Genomic DNA, 25,939 nt, shown 5'->3' on the forward strand with positions numbered 1-25,939 from the left:
TTGTTTTCAAATGCTGGCTGAGTTCTTTTGGCACGGCATCCAGTGTGCCAATTTACCACTGGGACTACCTGTACTGATTTATGCCAGAGCTTTTGCAGTTCGATTTTGAGATTATGATAGGGGCTAAGTTTTTCCTATTGTTTTTCGTCAATTTGACTCTCACCTGGTATGGCGACCTCAATAATCCAAACTTTTTTATTTTCCATAATCGTGATGTCTGGTGTATTGTGTTCCAAAACTTTGTCGGTCTGGATTTGAAAATCCCACAGTATTTTTGCATGTTCATTTTCCATTACCTTTGCAGGTTTATGATCCCACCAATTCTTTACTGCTGGTAGGTGGTACTTGTGACATAAGAGTTCCAATGAATCATTTGGGCCACAGAGTCGTGCCTCTGTTTGTTATTATTATTATTATTATTATTATTATTATTATTATTATTATTATTATTATTATTAAAAGATTTAAACGCCTTAAAAATGGAAACTCCTAGTGCAAAAAAAGTGACATTTTCAATCTTGGCATCTTAAAACAGGGAGCCCCCAGTGGTGCAATAGGTTAAACCCTTGTGTCGGCAGGGCTGCTGACCGAAAGGTTGGCGGTTCATATCCAGGTAGTGGAGTGAGCTCCTGTCTGTCAGCTTCAGCTTCACATGTGGGAACATGAGAGAAGCCTCCCACAGGAATGTAAAATATCTGGGCGTACTCTGGGCAATGTCCTTGCAGATGGCCAATTCTCTCACACCAGAAGTGACTTGCAGTTTTACAAGTCTCTCCTAACATGAAAAATTTACAGTTTATTTATTTATTTACAGTATTTCCATACCGCTTTTCTCACCCCTAGGGAGACTAAAAAAAAACCCCCTTCAAACATTGTTTTCCAAGAGAGGTATGGCACCTTTAATGTCACAGTGAAAAAAAATTCTACTGGAAGCAGACAATCAACAGTAAACACATGTAGTATGTAAGCAGTGAGAACTGGTGACTGTGTCAATTTTCCCCTCCTCCCTCATTGCCTCTTTTCCCTTGTCTACAATGTCTTCCGGTGTAAGTCCTATCTGTTTTGCATTCATTTGAAAGTTGCACTGGCAGCTGCATTGGCTTTTTGCCTAGAGAACAGGATAAAAATGCTGCAAATAAAATAAAATATTTCTCCCCAAGACTCCAGATTGCTGTTGCTAGTGAGACATGATCCAAATTGTTTGGTAGCAAAGGACAGAATGAAGAAGCTAATTGTGCTGGATATATTTGCTTAATCAAATATTCTGATATGCAGCCAAAGGGACTACAGGGATTCTAGTGTGTAATGTAACTTTATTGGTAACACTTTCTTCATGCTGCATACCAAGATGAGATGAGCAGTCCAATTTGCCGTGGTAGAATAGATGTGAAGTATGTATGTCGGGGAAAAAGAGGATGGTGCCATTTTCCCATCTGCAGCTTGCTTTCAAGGAAGCAGTTGGTGTCTGGCATGTAACAGCTAATCAAGCTTAGCATTTTTGAGCTGAGGACCCCAGATGGGATGTAAATGCCTCCATGAAAGAGCTACCAACTGATGCTGATTGCTAATTTCTGACACAGGAGGAGCTTTTATGATATACTAGCATGGATACCCGACATTGCCTGGGTTATTTGAAAAAGTCAGTTTTTAAAAATTGTACAAAGTGCATAAGATTGTGGATGAACCACAACTCACATCATGCCAGGTTAACCCTGAGAAACTCCATCAGTACTTAAAGTTTGTTATGTTGGACAAGTTTGCTCTAGATGCATCATTGGTGCATAGCCGGTCTGAGTCCCTCTACGGAGGTTGAGAAGATCGGGATATAAAAGTTTTAAATAAATAAATAAATTGGTGGGGTTCAGTGTGCTCTCTGGCTGTAGGGTAAACTACAACTCCCACTATGGTGAGTCAGTCCCCTCAAACCCTTACAGCAGGTTCGGTTGGTCATGGGGGTTCTGTGTACCAAGTGAAAGTCACAGTTTCTTTGGTTGTGGATGTACTACAACTCCTAGAAAAGAAGGTCAGTTCCCCCCAAACCTCTCCAGTAATCAATTTTTGGTATATCAGGTATGCCAAGTTTGGTCAAGATACATTGGTGTTTGGGTTCACAGTGCTCTCTAGATGTAGGTGAACTACAACTCCCCTGAAACAAGGGAAATTTTTTTGCTGGTCACAAAGGGTCTGTGTGCCAAGTTTGGTCCAATTCCATCTTCGGTGGAGTTCAGGGTGTTCTTTGATTGCAGGTGAACTATAAATCCCAGTATCTACAACTCCAAAATGTCCAGGCCAATTCACCTCAAAATCCACCAGTATTAAAATTTGGGCATATTGGGTATGCATGCAAGTTTGCTCCAGATCCATCGTTGTTTGGGTTTATAGCCCTCTCTGGATACAGGTGAACTACAACTCCTATAAATCCCCCCCCCCCCAAAGATCCCCAGTATCTTTTATTGGTCATGGGGGTTTTGTGTGCCAAGTTAGTTCCAGGAGTTCAGGGTGCTCTTAGATTGCTCTTAGATTGCAGGTGAACTATACATCCCAGTACCTACAACTCCTATAAATCATGGTGAATTCTCCCAAAACCCATCCAGTATGTTCAGTTGCTGATCAATTCCTCTTTGTTTGCTGTGTGCATAGAAAAGAGTAGGAAAGGGTTATGGGAGGGGCAGTGGGTGGAGTCATGCAAATTCCACACCAATAGAGAGAGTAAGAAACACTGGGATGTCTGTGGCGGAGAAACACATAGAATCTAGGATGAGATTGTCCCTATATTAAAGCCTTCACTTGGGTGGTAAGCAATATGGTGGACATGTTTATGGCGCTCATCGTAACTGGCAATGTCATTGGAGGGAGGGCCATTGGTGTCTTCTGAGTAGTGAGAGTTATAGATGTTTGTGGAGGTGGGAGCTTGTCAGTAAGAAATTGTACACTAATCTTGTTTGGATATAACAGTAAACCAAAGTCATTCGTAATTTGGGATAATTTTTTATTGCCCTCACCAAGTTTTTTATTTGTGTATCCAATTTGCCTATTAGATTACTACCAAAATTGTAGCCATATATTTTCATTTTGTGTCACTGGGAATAATCTTTTTATTAGTGGTAGATCCTTTCTCTCCCCTTTTCAATTCTGAGTCATAGGCAAACAAATGCTCACAACTCAGAAAGTATAGATTTGATGAATGAACCTGAAACATATTTTGGTTATTGGAAAAATGTCTACATTCATGCCTTGGGGAGGATATGTAAAAAATTACACATAATATTTCTTCTTTGAACTGTCCGCAACCCTTTTCCAATTCAACATAAAACAAGAATAAGGATCAGAAATCAGTAGTCATCAGAGAAATGTACAGTAAAGTTTCACTTATCCAACATAAATGGGCCAGCAGAACATTGGATAAGTGAAAATGTTGGATATTAAGGAGGGATTAAGGAAAAGTCTATTAAATATCAAATTACGTTATGATTACATTATGATTTTTACAAATTAAGCACTAAAACATATTTTACAACAAATAGAAAAAGCAGTTCAATACACAGTAACATTATATAGTAATTACTATATTTATGAATTTAGCACCAAAACAAACAAGGATTTTTTTTCTTTCTCCCACCCTGGTTTGCATTGGATAATCTAGAATGTTGGATGAGTGGAGGTTGGATAAGCGAGACTCTACTGTAACTAAAATTAGACAGAAGTTTTCACATTCCTCCTAGTGCTGGGAAAAAAAACCTTGCTTTATTATTTAAGAGCTGTCAACACATGCTATTTATTTACTTATTATTTATTTAACTTAAATGCTGCCTTTCTCCCAGAGTTGGACTCAAGGTGTCTCACAAGCCACCGTAGGACACACTTGGCAGCATATAAAGCCACTTACAAAGACATCATTCCCAAGCTGAATGGTAGGTTATGTATGTAATAGAAAACAAAAAACAGAGAGATAGTAGCTATGGTATAGTGTAGTGCAGACATTATAAGGTCTTGGTTTCAGTTCTTTGCAACTCCATGTAGAACTGGGTCAGATCTCTGCCTGAAACCTGTTAAGGCTACCCTAAGAGTAGGGTATGTGACAGATGAAGGGTACATCTACATACACTGTAAAATTAATGTGATTTGACATCACTCTAATTGCCATAGCTTAATGCTATGGAATCACGAGAGTTGTAATTTCACAAGATCTTTAGTCTTTTCCACCAAAGAGACCTATACTTCAGTAAATTACGAATCCCAGGGTTCTATATTATTGAGCCATGAGTTAAAGTGGTATCAAGCTGCATTAATTCTAAACTGTAGATGCATCCTAAGTTAGGCATAGGGAACATGGCTAACCAGATGTTCTTTAGCCTACAAATACCATCACCCCTTATTGCTGGCTGTACTGGCAGAAGTGCTCAGTGGTGATGAGAGCAACAACATGACCATCAATGTACGTATTGATAAATCTCACAAGACCTAATATTTAGCTCTGGAAGTCTGTCAAGACTTGTAGACAAAAGCAGGAACAGGAATGCATAAAAGAGTTGGACACTTGTTGTCCTTCCAATGTTGTTGGACTGCCACTTCCATGAACCTTCACTATTAGCTATGTTGAGAGGGGCGGGTGGGAATGCCAATCTAACAACATTTGGAGGGTCATACTGTTTTACTACTCTTATAAAAGGTCCCATTCCAGTTAGTGTGATTGTTGTGACATTCAGCACACTTACCACCCTTTCATTGAAGCTCATAGTTGACCTAAGTTGCCTTTTCCATAAGGTTTAGCAAATCTTATGACAGAAAGACTGGTGGTTTTAAGTCTTGGTTAAAACAATGTGAATTGTGGATTCTACTGGATGTTTTTTAGCATTTTGGGCTGAGAGTTTCCTGGAAGAACTTGTGGTGGGAAAATGTATGTTATACATATGCTACATAAATAAACAAGTAAATAAACAAAGTGGCTGTATACATGCCATAAAAAGCTCCAAAAAGAATATAGAAGACACTCTTTCATGTGCATATGGCTGATTTAATAAAGCTATTGTGGTCCTTTTTTCAACAAATCACAGAAGCATAAAGGTTAATTCACTCCTTGCTGGAAAGGAATCTAAATTTCTTTTGCTAGGGTCTCACCGCTGGTTCAAGAGAACATTTAGTCCTCTTTGCTTGGAAGATATCCAAACCATGCACACTTTACTGGGCAAAAACCACCAACTATACAGTTCTTGAATCCCAGAAAAACTGCATGTCATGTAGAATTGCCACACAAGAAGTTTCTCAAAAAACAACCAGGAAGTGTTCAAGTTGAGAGGGACCTCTGATCAGAGGTTGATACATTCTCTACCATTTGTAATGGAAGGATCCCACAGCTAGATCTGAGAAAGACCTCGGCCTCTTACTCTGAAGAGTGGAGACATATTGCTGCCAAAGCCAAGGATGAGAGTGTCACTCCTCCAAAGTGCAGAAACTGACTCAATTGTCCCATGGGCCTTACTGCAAAGGGATTGCATTCTCCTTTATATCTGACCTCATGGACAAGGTTATGCATAGCCCCTTTCTCTAACACCTGCCATACTTTTCTTACTGGTAAGGTCATTTCTTCTGGGGCCCTGATGCCTGCAAGTCTGAGCAAACAACACTGGGAGTCCTTCCACACAGTCCTATATCCCAGAATATCAAGGCAGAAAATCTCACATTATCTGAGTGTGGACTCAGATAACCCAGTTCAAAGCAGATATTGTGGGATTTTCTGCCTTGATATTCTGCGATATAGGGCTGTGTGGAAGGGCCCTATGTTACTGGTTTGGTTCAATACAAAGCAACTCCATATTTCCTTCATTGTAGACTGAGAATCCTAAATATTTACATAATCCACTTTATTCAGTTGAGCTCTGTATGGGTAAACTCTATTCCATTACAGTTTAGATGAGGCATCTGGTAGAGATATTTCAGGATCATTATGGATAGAAAGTATATTTTAAAAATATTCAGAAAATAGCCAGGAGCTTAATTTTCTGAGTGCTGAGAAAGTCTGATGAGAAGAATTTTGAACGATCAATAATCTTTGCAGCTCTAGACTGTGGGATGGGTAGACACAGAATGTCTGAAAATAGCATCAAGAACAACATATATAGGTTGTCTTCTGATTGTGCCCTGAGTAGACTTTGTCTACATTTTCTTTTTTAATTAAACATTGCATTGCCTAGGCTGTTTAAACCCCCCCCCCCCAATTTTCCAGTTATGGTTCATTAATTCACAGACAATCACTCGTGGCCAAGTATTATTGTCTTTCAGAGGCAGAATCCTAGCAGTGTATCTGTAAATTATTGTGAAGACCTATTCTGCATCCACATTTCCAGATGGAAGGTGGTCACAACAAGCATTTGCTTGACAGTAAGGCCTTCGACAAGGTCCCCCATGGCAAACAAACTAGTCAAATGTGGGCTAGGCAAAATTATGTTTAAGTGGATCTGTAATTTATTTATTTATTTATTTTGAGGTTTTATATACCGAATCCTTCTTTGAAGGTGAGAGGGTCGGTATATAAAACCTCGAAATAAATAAATAAATAAATAAATAATTGGTTAAGAGAATGAACCCAAGGGGTGCTCACCAATGCTTCCTCTTCATCCTAGAAAGAAGTGACGAGCAGAGTGCCATCAGCAGGGTTCCGTTCTGGGCCTGGTCCTGTTCAACATCTTTATTAATGACTTAGATGAAGGGTTAGAAGGCAGGATCATCAAGTTTGCAGATGACACCAAATTGGGAGGGATAGCTAATACTCCAGAAGACAAAAGCAGAATTCAAAATGATCTTAACAGGTTAGAGAGATAGGCCAAAACTAACAGAATGAAGTTCAACAGGGACAATGGGAGACGCATGGCTCGAGAGCAGTACATGTGAAAAATATGGAGTCCTTGTGAACAACAAGTTAAACATGAGCAAACAATGTGATGCCACAGCTAAAAAAGCCAATGGCATCAATAGGAGTATAGTGTCTAGGGAAGTCATGCTACCTTTTTATTCTGCCTTGGTCAGACCACACCTAAAATATTGTGTCCAATTCTGGAAACTGCAATTGAAGGGAGATGTTGACAAGCTGAAATGTGTCAAAAGGAGAACGACTAAAATGATCAAAGGTCTGGAAAACAAGCCCTATGAGGAGCGACTTAAAATGCTGGGCATGTTTAGCCTGCAGAAGAGAAGGCTGAGAGGAAACATGATGGCTGTATATAAATATGTGAGGCAGGAGGGGGCAAACTTGTTTTCTGCTGCCCTGGAAACTAGGATGTGGAACATTGGCTTCACATTACAGGAAAGGCGATTCTAGCTGAAAATTAGGAAGAACTTCCTGACTGTGAAAGCTGTTCAGCAGTGGAACCCTCTGCCAAGGTTTGTGGTGGAGTCTCCTTCTTTGAAGGCTTTTAAACAGAGTCTGGATGGCCATCTGTTGGGAGTGCTTTAAATGCGTATTTCCTGCTTCTTGGCAGGGAGTTGGACTGGAAGGTCCATGAGGTCTCTTCTGACTCTATGATTCTATGATTCCATGGCATTCCTTCCTCTTGGCACATTTCTTCCTTTCATCCTGTATTCATGCCTCTTCAAAATCCATTGGTAACAGCAGACCTCCAGTTACAATGCTCCAGCTATGGTTACTGCTTTATTTATTTATCCTATCAGGAGAGAACCAAACAGTTGTATTGCATTTTTTAAAAAATAACAAAACAAAAAAGTTTGCAAACCCAGCATTCTATTAATTGTCCTTTGACCAGTAGCTGACCACTTGGAGTGCCTCTAGTGTTGGAGGACATGAGAGAAGTCTCCCCACAGGATTGCAAGACATCCAGGCATCCCCTGGGCAATGTCTTTGTAGATGGCTGATTCTCTCACTCCAGAAGTGATCAGAAGCGACTTGCAGCATGCAACCAAACAAGCAAACCAACCAACGGACCTTTTCAGGACCAACCATGATAATAATCTCAATCAACATTGAAGGCATGTCAGCTGCCAAAGAACAACTGCTCTATGGTTAGTGCTGATCAGTCAGTTACCCTGTGAGTATTGGCATGAAGAAGTATCTTGCTCTCCATTGCAATGAGTGAATGAATGCTGGGGATGAATTTCCCTATGGCAATGCCTATCAAGATATGTGTAGGCATATTCATTTGTGAGATATTATGAAGGCAGGTGGGAATCTGAAGCATGAAGAGGATGTAGACTCAGACTTGTTGGAATCGTGATGCATTTAACACACACCAGAAGCAGCCCGTGGGAAGGACTGAGGCATGCCAGAAGAAAACAGGGATTCCTCTGAATACAACATGCCTGACAAGCTGACATTTCTTTTCCAGCTGATTTGAACTGCATCACTGTTTCAGTGCCAAATAGGAAGGTTTACTATATATTTTGCGATTCCACCACCCAGACAACAATGAATGTTTTGTCTTTTTTTAAAAAAAATCTCCCAATCAAAACATTTACTAAGATGATTGTTTATTGTATTTTCTGTATTTCCTGTCAAAATTAGCTTCACATTGATCTATTTTCTGTAGAATTGGGAGATTACAGAAAACCCACGATTCATGCCAATATAATCAGTTCCCAGTAAAATTACACCAAGAAGGCAAACATTTCCTAGCAGAGATAGATTCACAAGATGCCACTTCTCTGCCAACAAGTAAATGAAGCAGCCTCGATAAATGTGCTCTCCAAATGTTGAGCATCAGCCAATCAGATAGCCCCAAACTTTGCTTTCACGCTCCGAATGAAGATTATAATGTTTCCCCTTTGATGCACTAGAAAGAAGATTCTGTTTCAAAACCAGCATCTTGTGAAGATTATTTAAGTAATAAGATGATTGGACACTGATCTATACCAGAACCAGAAAAGTACTTGATTGTATCACAGAAATATACGCAGCTGTATTTCATATAACACCAGGGGATACATGACAGCACTTAGGCAAATATATGTATTTATCAAAAAGTTCCGACTTGCAATGAGCAGCAGAGTTGATCTTGGAGGGTGTTCTTTCCCAAGGCTGAATAGGAAATACTACTACTTCCTCCCTGACTCCAAATCAAGGTACTGAATACCCAAGTGATCTTGGCAAACATGGCAGGAAAGCCAACAAGTACACCTCTCCCACTTCTACAGTAAACATTAATCAATAACATATTAGACCATCATTTGTTGGCCTTTCATAACTCCTAAAGACCACGATCTTATTATTTATTTATTATTTATTTAGGGCATTTATATCCCGTCCTATCTCACCTCCATAGAGAGGCTCAGGGAGGCTAACAACCTGCACAGCACAGTGCCCACAATAAGAAAAGCATAAATATACATAATATAATAAAAACAGTATAAAACAATATAAAATATTAAAGCACATTGCCAAATCCAGTCATCATGATCTTATTAGAGCAATTGCAAAGCATATGACTTTGCCAGCATATTGGAGGAAAACACATTTCCCAGATGATAACTGAGCTACAGGCAGTCGGGCAACATCAGGAGTGTGGTCAAAATGGCAAAAAATATTAATGAAGAGGATATAGAAGTTCCAAGTAGTTTGCTTTTGCTCCATTCCTACCAAGAAGTACAAGATTCCAAAAGTTCCTCTACTCTTCCCTTTGTTGAGCTACAGCAATTGAAGTAGGGTTCCTCTATTCTTCCGTGTGCTGAGCTCATCTCAGTTTACAGCAATTGAAGTAGGCTGAGGATAAAGGGGGAAATTAAGGAGAGAGAAACTGGGACATTTTAAAAGCTGCTGAAAATGTTGGTCAACAGAAGATTAGTTGAAACTGTGGTGCCAAAGTGGACGGCTCCAGAATGCAAACCCTGCCCAGTCAGTGGCTTGAGGATTTAGCCAGGCCCAGGTACCATCTTGCACTGCATAACTGGGAGAAGAAATAGACTTCAGCCTCCTGGACTCCCAACACACTGAGACGCTAAAGGCTCCTTTGGTTCCTGGTTCTGCAATACAAGATAGATGGTATCTAGGCATATTCCGGGGCCAATGAATGGCAAAAGGGATGGAGTTGCTCTCAGGGGTCTTCCAGCTACCATTGTACCTTTCAACAGGGACAATGGCAGGGGAAAAGGCACTGCACAAAAAGGTCCTGGATACCTCTTTGTGCAATGTCTTTAGAAGTACTTGTGTCAGTATAAGCCCGGCTTATCCTAGCATTCATAACATTCCAACCATTTTGCAGCAGCCTGGAAGGTAGTTTCCTCATTTTACCTAATAGTAGAGCTGACCCCATTGCAGAACTTCTGAAACAAAATGCTGTGGGCTTTGTGATGCTTCCCATTTCTTGGCTGTGTTTCCAGGACATTGACTATGTCACGGGCATGAATTGATTGAAGAGATCATAGCTATGTAAGTGGAGCTGCCTTCTTTCCATCTTAAACATTAGAGCAGCTGAAAGAAATGGCAGAGATGAATACCATTTTGGTTACCATTTATTTTCATTTTGTGGTTATTTTTGTTTTTAATTTGTGAAACACAGCAAAGTGTTTATGAGTGTGGTTTAAGAGTCTTTAAAACAAAGCTTTGCATGGGCAATATGCAATGCTGTACACATTCCCTAAACTTGTAGATGCCATGAACATAAAGAAAGAATTATGCACATTTCCTAGTTAACAGAGACCCTGGGGAAATAGACATATCCTGACAGAACTCAGGCCAGTTAGCATGTACTCTTCCCAAGAAATTGGACTTTATTTTGTGTCCAGTTCTCAGGTGGGCCATGTACTAACCATAGGGCACATATTATTTGCCACCTATCTTTATACAGTGCTGTATACTAACTACCCTGAAGGTACCAGATCACGTCTGACCCTAGAAACTAAGGAGCATTTAGATTAGTACTTTGATAGGAGACTGCCAGTGAATCCCAGGTGTTGTAGGCTATAATTTAGAGGAAGGAACTGACAAACCATCTCTGAATATTCCTTGCCTAAAAAATCCTGATGAAATCCATGGGGTTGCCATAACTTGACAAGCAAATTGGAGGCACATTCACAAAACACATCAATTATTTCTTCCAACATTCTTTGTTTGACTATGTAGCATGCACTCAGAGTTTGAAAATGTTACTCTTTGAGGCTATAACTACCAGACTCTACAAGCTAGTACATCTAATGCAGATGCCAGGTAAGAGTTCTGGAAGATGAAATATGCAAGCCTTAATTCAATGTATTCTTGTATGTTTCATTTTTTTTTGTTTAGCAGTGGAAGAAAGATATGTGTCTCTAGCCTCCTGCCCTTGATATTTAGCAATTCTGTGCTATTCAACTGACTATTGAGGGGATGACATAGAGAGATGTGCCTGCCTGCCTTCTTCCCCTTGCTCCCTCCACACAGTCTACACGCCCAGGATGTGTATGATTGGATGTATGAGTAAAGAATTGTGTGTAAGAGAGAAAAAGAGAAAGATTATTACCACCCCATTGTTTTTTTCCCATACACATACCCTTAAATATATACCCTCTATCTATCTAATTTATCCATCCATCCATCATTTATCTATCATCTATCTATCTATCTATCTATCTATCTATCTATCTATCTATCTATCTATCTATCATCCATCTCTATCTATCTATCTATCTATCTATCTATCTATCTATCTATCTATCTATCATCCATCCATATCTATCTATCTATCTATCTATCTATCTATCTATCTATCTATCTATCGTCTGTCCATCCATCCATCCATGCATCTGATTAAGGAGCTGTTACTTTCTCCCCAACTAAGCTCCAAATCTCTATCCCACTAAGCGGCATATTTGCCTCAAGCCGCAAGGAAAGACGGATAATAAATTCTTCATCATCGCCACCACCATCATCACATGTAGATACATGTGGTTTTTGGCAGACTTGCAGGGAGAAGGAAAAGGTTAAATTCTCTCCCCCAACTCTGTGCTGTTCAGTTGCTTTGACAAGGTTTGATATAATTGCTTTGGATGTCAGAAAGATGTTGACGGCTCTATATACAACAGGATGGAGTTGAGGCATTGTGAAAGAAGATACCAGATACCTCTTTGTTCAATGTCTTTAAAAATACTTGCATCAGTAAGACGTATGGTTATGCTAGCATCCAAAATGATTTCAACAATTAACAGCTAACTGGAAAGCAGTCATCTCATTCTGCCTAACAATAGACCATCTACAGCAAGAAGCTCGAATTTCGTGAGGCAAGGTTTTTCCCAGTTGAATTGTTGCAGCTAAGATAGACTTTTACACACAATGCAAGTACCCTTTGGTGCCTTATACTGAAACACATGCCACTGCCAAGCACTGCAGTGCCAAGTGATGCTACCAGGGCATGTTATCTAAAACAGAGTGGCAAGAATTTATACTGGTTTAAATATTATGTAAATGGCTGTGCTATCTTGAATACCAAACAAAGTTATTCCACAGCACAGACAATCAATTTGCAACCACACACTGCCCCACAAGGACACTTTTTAATGTAATTTATTTTTAAAATTTTATTCATGAATAGATTTATTTGCACAATGGTGGGGTGTAGCACAGCTTTATCACAGCTACAGAAGCAACGGACAGGGTCTTGGCCATAATTCTAGAATAGTATCATGAGTCATAACAGTCAAGTTAGATTTTTTTCATTCACAGAAAGTTTAAAAGAGCATGAATAAAGCATTTAGGATTGGAAGCCAAATGTACATCTGTATGACCATGCATGCAAATAGATGTGTGGGTGTATGCAGATGTCTCTTCCGCAGGTTTTCTCAGTGCTTCAGAGATTTCAGTATGGAAAATCAGCACTTTGGCCATTTGTGCTGTTGAACAGTGGAAGAACTGTGAGAAGATACATCCTGGCACTATTTCAGCCTTCTGAATCCCCCTCCCAAGCGTTTCAAAAATCAATAGGGAAGGAATATGCAAATTGTCTCACTCATTTATTTGGGGCCCTGGTGCTTTAGTTTCCTTTGGGCTCTTGAAAAATATTAGCATTTGAAGCTTTTCCGAGGGAATAAAAATTTAGTTCCCTAGTGCAAGAGCACCTGGAATGGAGCTACGGAGAAAATGAGGAGCCCCTCAAACATACCGAGTTTGCGGGTTGGAAGCTACCGTTGTTATTGTGCATTTCAGCTCCTTCTCCCCAGACTCTTTTGCACCTTGTGTGTGCCTAGAATATGCAGCCAATAGGTGGTGGCATCCCGTATTAATTATCTTCTTGTACACTTTCCCTCTTATTGCAAGCTTGCCTTCACTTAGGAGGTTTGGTTTGATGTATGCTATACTTTTTGCTTGTTAAGACTTGTTGTTTCAGTCTGTTGTCCCATGTTTGGGTTCATTGTGGCACGTGATGAGGCCCAGAGAAGTTATGTCTGGTGGGTCATAGTTGTGGCAATTCAGGCGAAGTTCCATTGACCTGGTTGTTAGTTTTGGCTTGGTTTCTGGTTTATGAAAGTCATTTTAATACTGATCTTTTGTAGAATAGACTTTCCCCCCTAATTTTATATTGTCTACAAATTTGATCAGTGTACCTGTTATCCTATCATCTAAGTCAACACTGGAGAAAACCTTAAGGTCAGTAGTTTCTTCTATCTACTATGAAGATGAATCTTTGGTGAATAAATACTTTTTGGGTTAGCTTCATGAACCAGATATAAATCCACCTCACAAGAGCACTATCGACTTAATTTTACTGACTTGTCTGCAAGATAGCATCTCTCTCTCTTTCTCTCTCTTCCTTATTCAGGTACATTCAATGACACGTTCAGTTTTCCCACCTCCAATGTTGATTTTATTTATTTATTTATTTATTTATTTATTTATTTACTCTATATGTATCCTGCCTTTCTCTACACCAAAGGGGACTCAAGCCGGCTGTACATATGGCAATTATTCAATGCTTTTGAACAACAAAAAGTTAAAATACACTTAAGTTAAACATTTTAAATGTAAATTAAATGAACATTAAAGCTTATAAAACACTGCATTCACTATTAAAATCATGCCATTCTCAATTATAATCTGGAGCCATTCCAAATATCAGTTGCACACATTTCAATGCTATTATTGCACTATAGATGAATTTCCAAAGACTTGGTCCCAGAGCCAGGTTTTCACTTTCCTTCTGAAGGCTAGGAGGGAGGGAAATACTCTAATGTAATTCGGAAGGGAGTTCCACAGCTGAGGGGACACCACCGAGAAGGCTCTATATCTTGTTCCCACCAGATGTGCCTGCAGCAGAGGTGGACCAAGAGCAGGGCCTCCCCAGACTATCTTAATCTCAGCGATGGTTCATAGGAGGAGATATGTTTGGACAGGTAAGCTGGGCTGGAACAATGTAGGGCTTTATAGGGTAAACCCAGCACTTTGAATTGTGCTCGGTAGCAGACTGACAGCCAGTGGAGATGATGTAACTGGGGGGGGGGGGGGTTGTATGCCCCCTGTACGCTGCTCCAGTGATCAACCTGGCTGCTGTCCATTGGATCATTTAAAGCTTCTGAACAGTCTTTAAAAGCAACACCATGTAGAGTGTGTTGCAGTAAACTATTTGGGATGTAACCAGAACATGGACTACCATGGCCAAGTCTGACTTTCCAAGGTACAGGTGCCGCTGGTGCATAAGTTTTAATTGTGCAAATGCTCCCCTGGTCACCACCAAAACTTCGGGTTCCAAGCTCAGGTATGAGTCCAGGATCGTTCCTAAGCTGCGAACCTGCGCCTTCAGGGAGAATGTAACCCTGTCCAACACAGACTGTTACCCTATACCCTGTTTGGCCTTGCGACTGATCAGGAGTACCTCTGTCTTGTCTGGATTCAGTTTCAATTTGTTCACCCCCATCCAGACCATCACAGCTGCCAAGCACTGATTCAGGACCTGGACAGCCTCCTTAGTAGCAGGCGGAAAGGAGTGATAGAATTGAACATCATTTCCATCTTTAAAGTGGAGAAATTTTAATAGGCAGAGAATGTCATTTCTATTGTTCATGCATAATGCATTTGTTTTAGAAAAGTGGACCATTTTTGAGCCAACTGCGTTCAACTCAGCCCACTACGAGTCTCTACAATGATGGTGCTGTTCATCTTTATTGGTACACTGACCTAGTCAAGGAGGTGTCATTACACAAAGCAAGAATTCTGCCACAACTCCACTCTTTCCTATTTACACCCTAAAGTAGCAATATATTTCAAAAGTTCAAATGAGTAACATTTCATCTGGGTTTCATTATTCTGCTTTAGTAGCTGGCTCTTGACACAAAAAAAGCAATTAATTAAACATTTTGTTTAAATGCAATCCAATCACACAAAATGTCAGAAAACCTCTAGAACCAAGAGTAGTGCATGTGTCTTATTTGGGGTTAGCAATAAAATTGAAACAGACCATTTGGCAACAATTCAGCATTGCCATGGCGGCTCAGCTTTCTGAACTTCTCTAGTTGTATGAATTTTCCATCTATGGGCAGTGATTCTTGTGATTCACAGCGTTAGCCTTGGGGTATGGCTTTAATGATGCAAGAACTAACTGTGAACATCTTGGATCACAGGCTCCCGACTTGACTCAACTCTTCTTTTTATTGAGATCAGGGTAAAAGATTTACCTCCAGTGCTGAATCCTAGGTGGTTTCCAGTTAAGACTTACACATCCAAGACCAGCCTTGGCTTGCAAATATCAGAAGAGTATGGTTACAGTGCCAGGTTCAACACAAGCATTATGGGATAGGTGAGCAATTTCTGATTTGCATATGTGATTACTAAATCGAGCTACACAATGCATAATGTTAGAAAATATACAGAATGTGGGCCACCTGATTACTGCTTGATTCTTATTCTCAGTTTTTCCAATATGGATTTCCACTTAGTCACAAGTTTTATGAGCAGGATCATAATTACATTTGAGAATATTGTAGGAGAACATGTGCAGAAAAACACGAACTACACTATCACAAAAAGGAATTACTTTGCATGCAAATCTTTGTGCTAATTCATATGTATGGACAGCAAATTAGAAGTTGATGAGCTAACAGAATAGCTCCAGGCTTCCTAATGTAAATCAGCTTTTCCTCTCCCAAGCTTTGGCAGACAGAGTTGTATACTAGGGATGTGCGATTCATAAAAAAACAGTTCAAAAGTAATTACAAAACTGCAGGGTGCTGGCATTTAATTTCTAAAGTGTTTCTAAAGTATAGTTAGGGGAAAAATTGTTACTATAACAAGAGGAATGAAATTTTATTACTATTTTGTTACTGTAATTGCACATAAATTGCTATAATTGGGGAAACTTTGGGGCTCAATTTTTAAGCTATTGGGGTGAAACTTGCTACAATGGTAGAACACATTTACCACTGTTAGCCCACCAAACTTCAGAATGTTTCACTTTTCTACATATTTTTGGGGAATTTTCAAAGTTTTTGTAAAAACATAAAAAACCAGATGAGCTATCTCCTTGAATGTTCTATACAATGACAGGAGATAACAAGGGATCATTCCTCAAAACTTTCAGTTATATTCTTACATCTACTGATTTTAGGGATTTAAAAACGTTTTGACAGATATCTCATGGAATGTCTCTCATATTAACCAATAGCAAAGACAAAGATTTTCCTTTGACATTAATTTGGTTGTGTATGACTCTGGGTGGTGGTGCCCATCTCCATTTCTAAGCAGAAGAGCTGGCGTTGTTTGTAGATGCCTCCAAGGTCATGTGGCCGGCATGACTGCATGGAGCGTCATTACTTTCTATATTAACCAATAAAAACCAATATTAACCAATTCCAGATTTTCATAGAATCTTAGAGTTGGAGGGAAACCCCAAGAGCCATTTAATCCAACCCCTTTCTTCCAGGCAGCAGGGCACCATCAAAACTCTACTGACAGATAGCCATACAGCCACTAAACTAATTAATATGCTTCCCCTATAGTATGGGGGACATCCATTTAGGGATTTCTTCCTAGCCCAGCACAGAGATGTACTTACTAGAAGTATCTGTCAGTTCTCCTCTTCTGATACTGATGCATTCTGGGAAATGTAGTGTAGGGCAGGGCCTTTTGAATTCTCTGGCATAGGGCTCCTCCCTTTCCAAACTACATTTCCCAGCATTCTGTGCTGTTCCCAGAAAACACTGCTCCATCTTTTTCTCGCTCCTAATGCACTAAGGTAGCCTTTTTGGCTTTGCTTTGCTTCTTTGTGCTGAAAAGGAAACTGGTTTTGGAAGGCTTTTGAGATTTACAAAACTAAGATTTGAGATTTACAAAAATGTTGGCATGGGCCATGCCCATGTATTGGATATTGCCTCGTAAGTACAAGACTTAACACATTTGATCCAAATTATGAGGCAAACGAAAAAAATGTACATTTCTAATGTATATAATCACATACTATTTGGAGAAAGAATGCAAAGTGCTTTCCCTTTTTTCCCCTTCACAATACTTCAGCTCAGGCTCATTTGATGAAGCTGAATATTTGTGGTTCAGGGAAAATAAAAGGAAATATTTTGTCATAGAGCACATAGGTAAGATATGGAGTTTCCTTTTTCCAAATATAGTTATGGCCGCTAAGTGAGGCAACTTGAAAACAGGATTATGGAACATTGATGTCTATGAGTCATGATGAGTATATATTACTCACAAATTCAGAACCAGTATACCTCTCACCCTCTCATTATGAATGACTGCAGGATGTGAGCTAGAGAGTAGAATCTATTGCATATGTGAGCATCCCATAAACCTCTGACAACACAGCATTGTAGACTACAAAAATCTTTTAATTTATCTCACCGAGCCATAGAACTGGGAAGGGCTCCATAGGCCAACAAGTCCAATCCCATATTCCATTATTATTATTATTATTATTATTATTATTATTAAACTTTATATATTTATATAAAGTTTATATATTTATATCCCACCACAATCTCCTCTCAGGGACTCGGGGCAGCTAACATGAGGCAAGCCCAATGAATACAATAAACAAATGAAATACATACAGCAAAATAATAATTTGAATAAAAATAAAAATAGTATACCACAATAAAAAACAATAAAGAAAAGATCAACACAGTGGGATATATCATCAGGTATGAAATGAAAAAACAGTTACAGGCAAGGAATAAATCAGGATGGGCTAGGCCAGATGCACAAAATAAAAAACGGGGCATAAAGCTGGATAAGAAACTGGAGAGAATTATCTGGTGGGAGGTACAGGCGGGACAACTAAGGGGCATACTTACTCACTAGAAGTGCATCAGGAGGACGAGTATATACTGGGGTGAACATGGTATGGGAATGTTCATACCATACCATGTTTATTTATGAAAAGCAAGGCGGAATAGCAAAGTGGAGGACTGACGGAGCCATGAGGGATCTCCAGCCAAAGTATGCCCAGTAGAGTATTTCCCAATTTCTGCTAATGTGGAATACAACTGGGTTAACCGACTGGTTCAAGATTGGGAAAGGCGTACAGCAAGGCTGCATACTCTCACCCAACCTTTTTAACTTGTATGCAGAACACATCATGCGATGTGCGGGGCTGGATGAATGCAAAGCTGGGGTGAAAATTGCTGGAAGAAACATTAACAACCTCAGATATGCAGATGACACCACTCTGATGGCCGAAAGCGAGGAGGAGCTGAGGAGCCTTCTCATCAAGGTGAAAGAAGAAAGCGCAAAAGCTGGGTTGCAGCTAAACATAAAAAAACCCCAAGATTATGGCAACAAGAATGATTGACCACTGGAAAATAGAGGGAGAAAACGTGGAGGCCGTGACAGACTTTGTATTTCTAGGTGCAAAGATTACTGCAGATGCAGACTGTGGCCAGGAAATCAGAAGATGCTTACTTCTTGGGAGGAGAGCAATGTCCAGTCTCGATAAAATAATAAAGAGTAGGGACATCAGATTGGCAACAAAGATCTGCCTAGTCAAAGCCATGGTATTCCCTGTAGTAACCTACAGATGTGAGAGCTGGACCTTAGGGAAGGCTGAGCGAAGGAAGATAGATGCTTTTGAGCTGTGGTGCTGGAGGAAAGTGCTGAGAGTGCCTTGGACTGCGAGAAGATCCAACCAGTCCATCCTCCAGGAAATAAAGCCCGACTGCTCATTGGAGGGAAGGATACTAGAGACAAAGTTGAAGTACTTTGGCCACATCATGAGGAGACAGGAAAGCCTAGAGAAGACAATTATGCTAGGGAAAGTGGAAGGCAAAAGGAAGAGGGGCCGACCAAGGACAAGATGGATGGATGGCATCCTTGAAGTGACTGGACTGAACTTGAAGGAGCTGGGGGTGGTGACGGCCGACAGAGAGCTCTGGCGTGGGCTGGTCCATGAGGTCACGAAGAGTCGGAGACGACTGAACGAATGAACAACAACAACAACAACCGGTTTTACCCTGTGGTCATGAACGGGAATTCCTTGCACATTGGTGGTCATACAGGAGCAACATCTGGTCAACTTTGGATTTTTTTGCTTAGTCTAGACAAGCCCTAACAGATAGATACCTCACCAAGCTACAAAACTCAGGGTTCTTTGGGGTAGAGGACGACAGTAAAAATAATATCAACCTGCTATAAATCTGTGAATTTTCTCTCCCTGTTAGGACTCATTGAGGCATTGTTCCAGCAACACACCAAATGATTTCCACCCATCACAAAGAACTTAATTCACTAGTGGAGTCGAGTTTACATTCCTCTTTATTCATCCTTAGGTTGTTGCATGTGTGAAATGGCAACGGTTGCTGTGACACGGTGGTATGGTCACTGTCAGCTTTTCTGTGGGTCTTTGCAGGAATTTCTTGACAGAGACTGACAGGCAGGAACAAGGGCCTGAATGTCTAGACAAGAAAAAGACAAGTGAGCTGCTTTCAATGCTGGGCTTCCCAAAATAACCAGGGCCTTTTTCAATCAACAGGGAGCCTGTTTCCATCAAGGGAACAATGGGCGACTATTTGGATCAGCAAAGACGACAGTACTGTTTTTCTGAAGTCTTCTGAAACTGTAAATATCACTATGGGCACCAAAAGATACAAGCCTAAATGATAAGGCTTGGGATTACTGAAAGGAAAGCGAGAGAGAACGAAGGGGGTGGGGGAAGGAAAGGAGAAGAGAAAGGGACCTGGTGCTGATACTTAAATGGCTGGGAGAGTTAATTAAAAATGACGTAAGTTTTCCTACTGTCTCCCCCACGCTCACACACAAACCAGCCTGTATCTGATTCATTGTTTCTAATCCTCCACTCCTTTTCTTCCATGGGCTTCAGGCAAACTAAAGTTGGTTTTACGTCTGACTTCACAATGGAGTCCAAGCATTTGGAGGCCATTGTGATTCAGGAGGTGTCTCCAGCCGACGACGCAAGGGAAATGAGGTGGGAAATAGCACTGTGAAAAGGAGAGGATAGGTTGCCTCTCTAGACTGTAACATGTATCAGATCCTTCATCATTTCTGCATTCTATTTCCCCCCCGCATAATGGATAATTGTCATTAAGAATAATAGTCCTAGTATAGCTTTATTCCAAGGGCTCCATACATGTAATGATGGAAAATAGATGTTTAGACCCCACTTTGCAAATATTTTGGATGCACAGAATTTGAGTACACTATGCTCCCCTTATCTGCAGGATTAGTATCCATAATATCACTTACATGTGTCTGAAAAAGACATGATCTTTGTAGTCATTTTCTTGATCCTGTAGTGCAGTGGTTCTCAACCTGTGTGTCCCCAGATATTTTGGCCTTCAACTCCCAGAAATCCTAACAGCTGGTAAACTAGATGGGATTTCTGGGAGTTGTAGGCCAAAACACCTGGGGACCCATAGGTTGAGAACCACTACTGTAGTGGTTCTCAACCTAGACTTTGACACAAAATCTAGAGATGCTAGAAAGGTGTTCTTTTTAGGCATTTTCTGGATCATTCAATATGATATCCTTCTGCCAGACGTTGCACTGGTGGACCCAGAAATGCTAGAGAGGTTATCTGTAGACATTTTCTGAGTGTTCCAGCATGGTTCTATAGTATACTTCCACCAGAAGCTGTTGATTTCATAGGGTTAACTAATGGCTACAGTTTCATGTTTCCACAATACTTTTAGGAACATAGCTCCTGCGGATATGGGGTCATGCTGTATTTATCAGCATGTTTCACAATTGAGACATTTCTATGTATTCTTCAACCAGGCTTATAGAATAATAGAGTTGGACGAGACCTCATAGGCCATCCAGTACAACCCCTTGCCAAGAAGCAGGAAAATTGCATTCAAAGCATACAATTTTATAATATGGAAGAACACTACATCCAGCACTGGCTGGTGGTTTCCATGTTGTGGGGCAAGGGATCCACTCCAAGTTAAAAAGGTATTCTAAGCTGTTAAAGAGGTGTTCAGAGTTACAGTCTCTATGCCAAAACTATATTCAAGATCTTGGATCATGTGTTCACAGGTTGGAATAAAATTCACACTGGAATCACCATCCTACAGTCATGGAAGTCACCAGGCTTCTCTGATCTTATTCCCAGTATAAAGCCAAGGGAAAAAAAACCCACTGCTGTTCCTCAAAGAGCGTGACTTCCAGACCTTTCATTTGCTAAAGCATATTTAGAGATTATGGTGGGTTAAAAATGATGGGATCAAGGAAACCTTAGCCAGAATCCAAGGACTGCTAATAGGTGGTTGCATAACACTCTTACTGAACCAAAGGATCCTGGTCCAAAGAAGTATAAGAGTACAGCTGGAGCTCATGTCTGTAACTGGGCTGTTCCACCCTAGTCTCAACCATCTGCTTCAAGAGTGACTCCCCTGCTGATGAGATCAAGGAGGGCATTTCTTGAATGGTCAGTGAAATTTTGGAAAAACAATTTTCCTTAATAGGTTCTTGTGGGTTTTTTCGGGCTATATGGCCATGTTCTAGAGGCATTTTCTCCTGACGTTTCGCCTGCATCTATGGCAAGCATCCTCAGAGGTAGTGAGGTCTGTTGGAACTAGGACAATGGGTTTATATATCTGTGGAATGATGCCCACTGTAAAACCCCATTAGGCTTAAAGTGGCCACGTAAGGAGGTGGTTGGAAAAGGAATCCTCTCAAGCCTTTGATCAAACCTATTACATTTGACAGATGAATCACCTTGCTAAAGAAGCATTAATGGAAAAGTGATTACAGAGAATAACTATTTTCTGTGGTTTGCTGATCTGCTTTCAGTATTTTTTTTTTTTACTTTGGGGATATGTCTATGAGCTGTGGGTATACATTTGCAGTGTTAGAAGCTGTGTGTGTTTGAATTGCTTTGCAATCCTGAAGCTATAAGGATTGAGAATTTTAAAAACATCAAAATTTTCATCAGTTAGAATATTCTTTTAGAAATATTTCAAAGACAAAGGGAAACCAATGTGTTCATCTACAGAGAACTCACCAGGATGACTCAATGTTATCTGAACAGACCCAGTGAAAATCTGAGTTAGTGGTGGGTGGACATTCACTACCTAAAACATAGGCCTTTCTATTGTTTAGATTTAGAATTTATAATTGGATTTCATATTTTGTAGTATTTTATGCTATTTCAAGTTTGATGTCCTGCATGGATAAAAAAGTCTTTGCCTACCAGTGGAAAGATGAGAGGGACTTATTGTAGCCCAGCAAAACATTGCAGAATGTGGGAGTCATAATTCATTGCATCCAGATGACAGTATCATCACCATCAATTTAAATACACAGAAGCATAAAAATACATGGTGATTTACAAGTAAAACCATTTGTAAAGCAAGTTATCCAGATGTAATAAAAATACAATATAAAGTAAAACAAGTTGACCAATACAAGTAATCAAAACATGTGAGATTCTAAAACAGTGTTAAACTAAAATTACAAATGTTTTGGTAAACCAAGTTTTAAATTGGGATTTAAAAATGAACAAATTAAGGAGTAGTCCACAAATGTTCAGGGGTGCAAGTCCAGAAATATGTAGCAATGAGTGCAAAGGGACAAAACCAAGAAAAAGAAGAAAAACCTTTTGTTTTGGTAAGAAGCCTAGGTTGTGTGGGGCCTTGACTTTTCAGACAAGAACTTGTACTGAATCCTAGAAAGCATGGGTAACCAATGAATAAGAATATTATAATAATAACTTTATTTTTGTACCTCGCCTCCATCTCAGTGAAGAGACTTGGGGTTGCTTACATATGGCACAATGTGCCTAAAAAAACACATAAAATAAACACACAATACAATAAAAGATAAAACTAATAGCATATAAAACAATAATTTAAACTCAAAACAACGCCCAATAACCTATGGTGAGAACTGTCATAAAACATGGCCGACTGTATATAGGAACAAGAGAATAGGAAAGTGCAAGGCATTAGAAATAATAAAATTATTATTATAATCATATTTATTGTCAAAGGCTTTTATGGCCAAAATCACTGGGTTGTGGTAGATTTTTCGGGCTGTATGGCCATGTTCCAGAAGCATTCTCTCCTGACGTCTTGTCTGCATCTATGACAGGCATCCTCAGAGGTTGTGAGGTCTGTTGGAAACTAGGAAAATTGAGTTTATATATCTGTGGAAAGTCGAGGGTGGGAGAAAGAACTCTTGTCTGTTGGAGCTAGGTGTGAATGTTTCAGTTGGCCACCTTGATTAGCATTTGATGGCCTGACAGTTTTTAGGTGTGGCTTGTTACTGCCTGGGGGAATCCTTTGCTGAGAGGTGATTAGCTGTCTCTACTTTAGTTTATTTATGTATACCCTGCTTTATCTCTCCCAAGGGGGACTCAAAGCACAGTAAAATGATTAAATTGGTGAGCCGGAAAGTATAATCTAAGTGGTAGAATGCTGTGTGGAAAGCCAGGACTAAGATGAAATAAGTCAAAAGATGATTCAATAATCAGGAATAATCAATGTGGGAAATTACCAACATTCTCCCCAGGTTGGGAAAGACAATTCTGACCTAGATGGTTGAGAATAACCAATGATCTCTGCTTCAGTATGAAAAAAGTTTGTATCTTTCTTACTTGTTGAAGAAGTAATTAATTCAACAATGTAGATGCACTCCCCATCAGGAAAGCAATCTCTTGAAATGTTGAGCTCTGCCTCGTAAGAAACCAAAATATATTCTGTGTCTAATTTCTGAGATTCTCGGAAGGCTTCTAATTTTTATGAAATCTTATGATCCTGCCATATGCATGAGGGTTACACCCTACATATGCTGTGCAGTGCACCATGTATGAACATCTATCTCTATTGTTGTGTTGAAGGGAATATGTTTGGCGTGGGACAGTAGTAAGGCAGGATGCCAGAGCACGAAGCCAAGTGACACAGTTAGAGTCTAGGTCACTGCTTTTTGTTTATTTGTACTTAAATGGTGCCTGCAAGACCTCTTTAATCTCTTTCACCCACTAAGTTATGTGGCGTCAACGATTCGGTCAGCCTTGCATCTGAGGACTCAACAAATTGACATGGCAAAACATGAATTGCATTTGTGTATATTGATGGATCTCTGAAAGAGCAAACATTTGCTGCAGGTATATTTTTATTTGGCAACGAGCATTATACCTTCAGCCTCACAGAGCTGTGTGGTGCCCTAACTACTTCACTAGGTATTTCATTCTCCTTTTCTTAGTTCAATAATAGTGATAATGATGATAATGATGATGACTATTATTTCTTACGTGTCAATGAAAAGATCCTCTATGTGATGGTTGCCAGTTGGGTTCTGGCTGACTGGAGTAGATGCCCCCAATGAGCTCTTAGTGTCCGGGGCATATTCTATGGGAGAAGGTGATCCTGTAGGTAACCTAGATTCAAACCATGTATGGCAGTGGTCTTCAATCTGTGGGTCCCAGATGTGTTGGCCTTCAATTTTGAGAAACCCTAACAGCTGATAAACTGGCTGGAGTTTCTGGGAGTTGTAGGCCAAAACCCCCAGGGACCCACAGTTTGAGAACCACTGATGTAGAGCTTTAAGGGTCAAAACCAACACTGGGTTGTTGTAGGTTTTTCAGGCTGTATGACCATATTCTAGAAGCATTCTCTCCTTACGTTTCACCTGCGTCTGTGGTAGGCATCCTCAGAGGTTGTGAGGTCCAACACTTTTACAAAACTCCCTATTTCAAGACGATGCCGACATCTCACTGACTGTCATTCTTTTGTTCAGGTAAGTGCAGTCTTCTAGTTGCTCTCTGAACTTGTCTCACAGTATTCTTGCCTGTTCCTAGGAACCCCTTTCCAATGCACTTTGCCCACCTTTGTCTTCCTAATTTACTTCTTCCCTGCTATTTGGCAGGAGGGCATGGAGGAACTGGAACTGCTGGACATAGTTGTATCTGCAAAGTCTGTAAATCCCAGTGTGTCCTTCATGGGATAATCTGTGCCTTTATCTCCTGCTGGTTTGGAAGGCATTCCATGTTCCCAGTTGGTTTTGCTTGCTGCTACTATCATTGCCACTATTGCCTAGCAGTCTTCAATGAAAGAGCTCACCCTCTCCGAATCCAGCAATGTCCCAACTCAATTCCCTCCATGCCTAAGTTGTTGGGCATTTCTCTCTTGAAACATTTTTCCTCCTCATCTTTGCTTTCCCTTTCTCTGTTATTCTCACTTTCTTGTTCTTTCTCCAAATTAGTTGCTAACCCCACCACCTTCTACATTCTCCTTCTCCTGCTCCCTCATTTTCCACTGAGTCCAGATGTGGCTTCTGCGAGCTTATATTTACAAAGTAATCATGATTTTTCCAGAGCCAGTTAAATTCAAGCCGGATCTACACTTTTCTTTATTTCATCGGGATAGTACAGTAACTTAAATTTGTCAACAAAGAGATTTGAATCTCCTAGGACTTCGATCTAATTCAGTTAAAGTGACTGTCATTAAATTTGACTGAAACATTGGGAAGAAGAAAGTAATAACAATGAACTTAAGTGCTGCAGTTTTCAATGGGACACAGTGTCCAGTCTGAGCAGAAATAAATGCTTCAAAGATCAATGGGATATTTTAT

The sequence above is a fragment of the Anolis sagrei genome, chromosome 4, assembly GCF_037176765.1.
Source record: "Anolis sagrei isolate rAnoSag1 chromosome 4, rAnoSag1.mat, whole genome shotgun sequence".
Lineage (NCBI taxonomy): Eukaryota > Metazoa > Chordata > Lepidosauria > Squamata > Dactyloidae > Anolis > Anolis sagrei.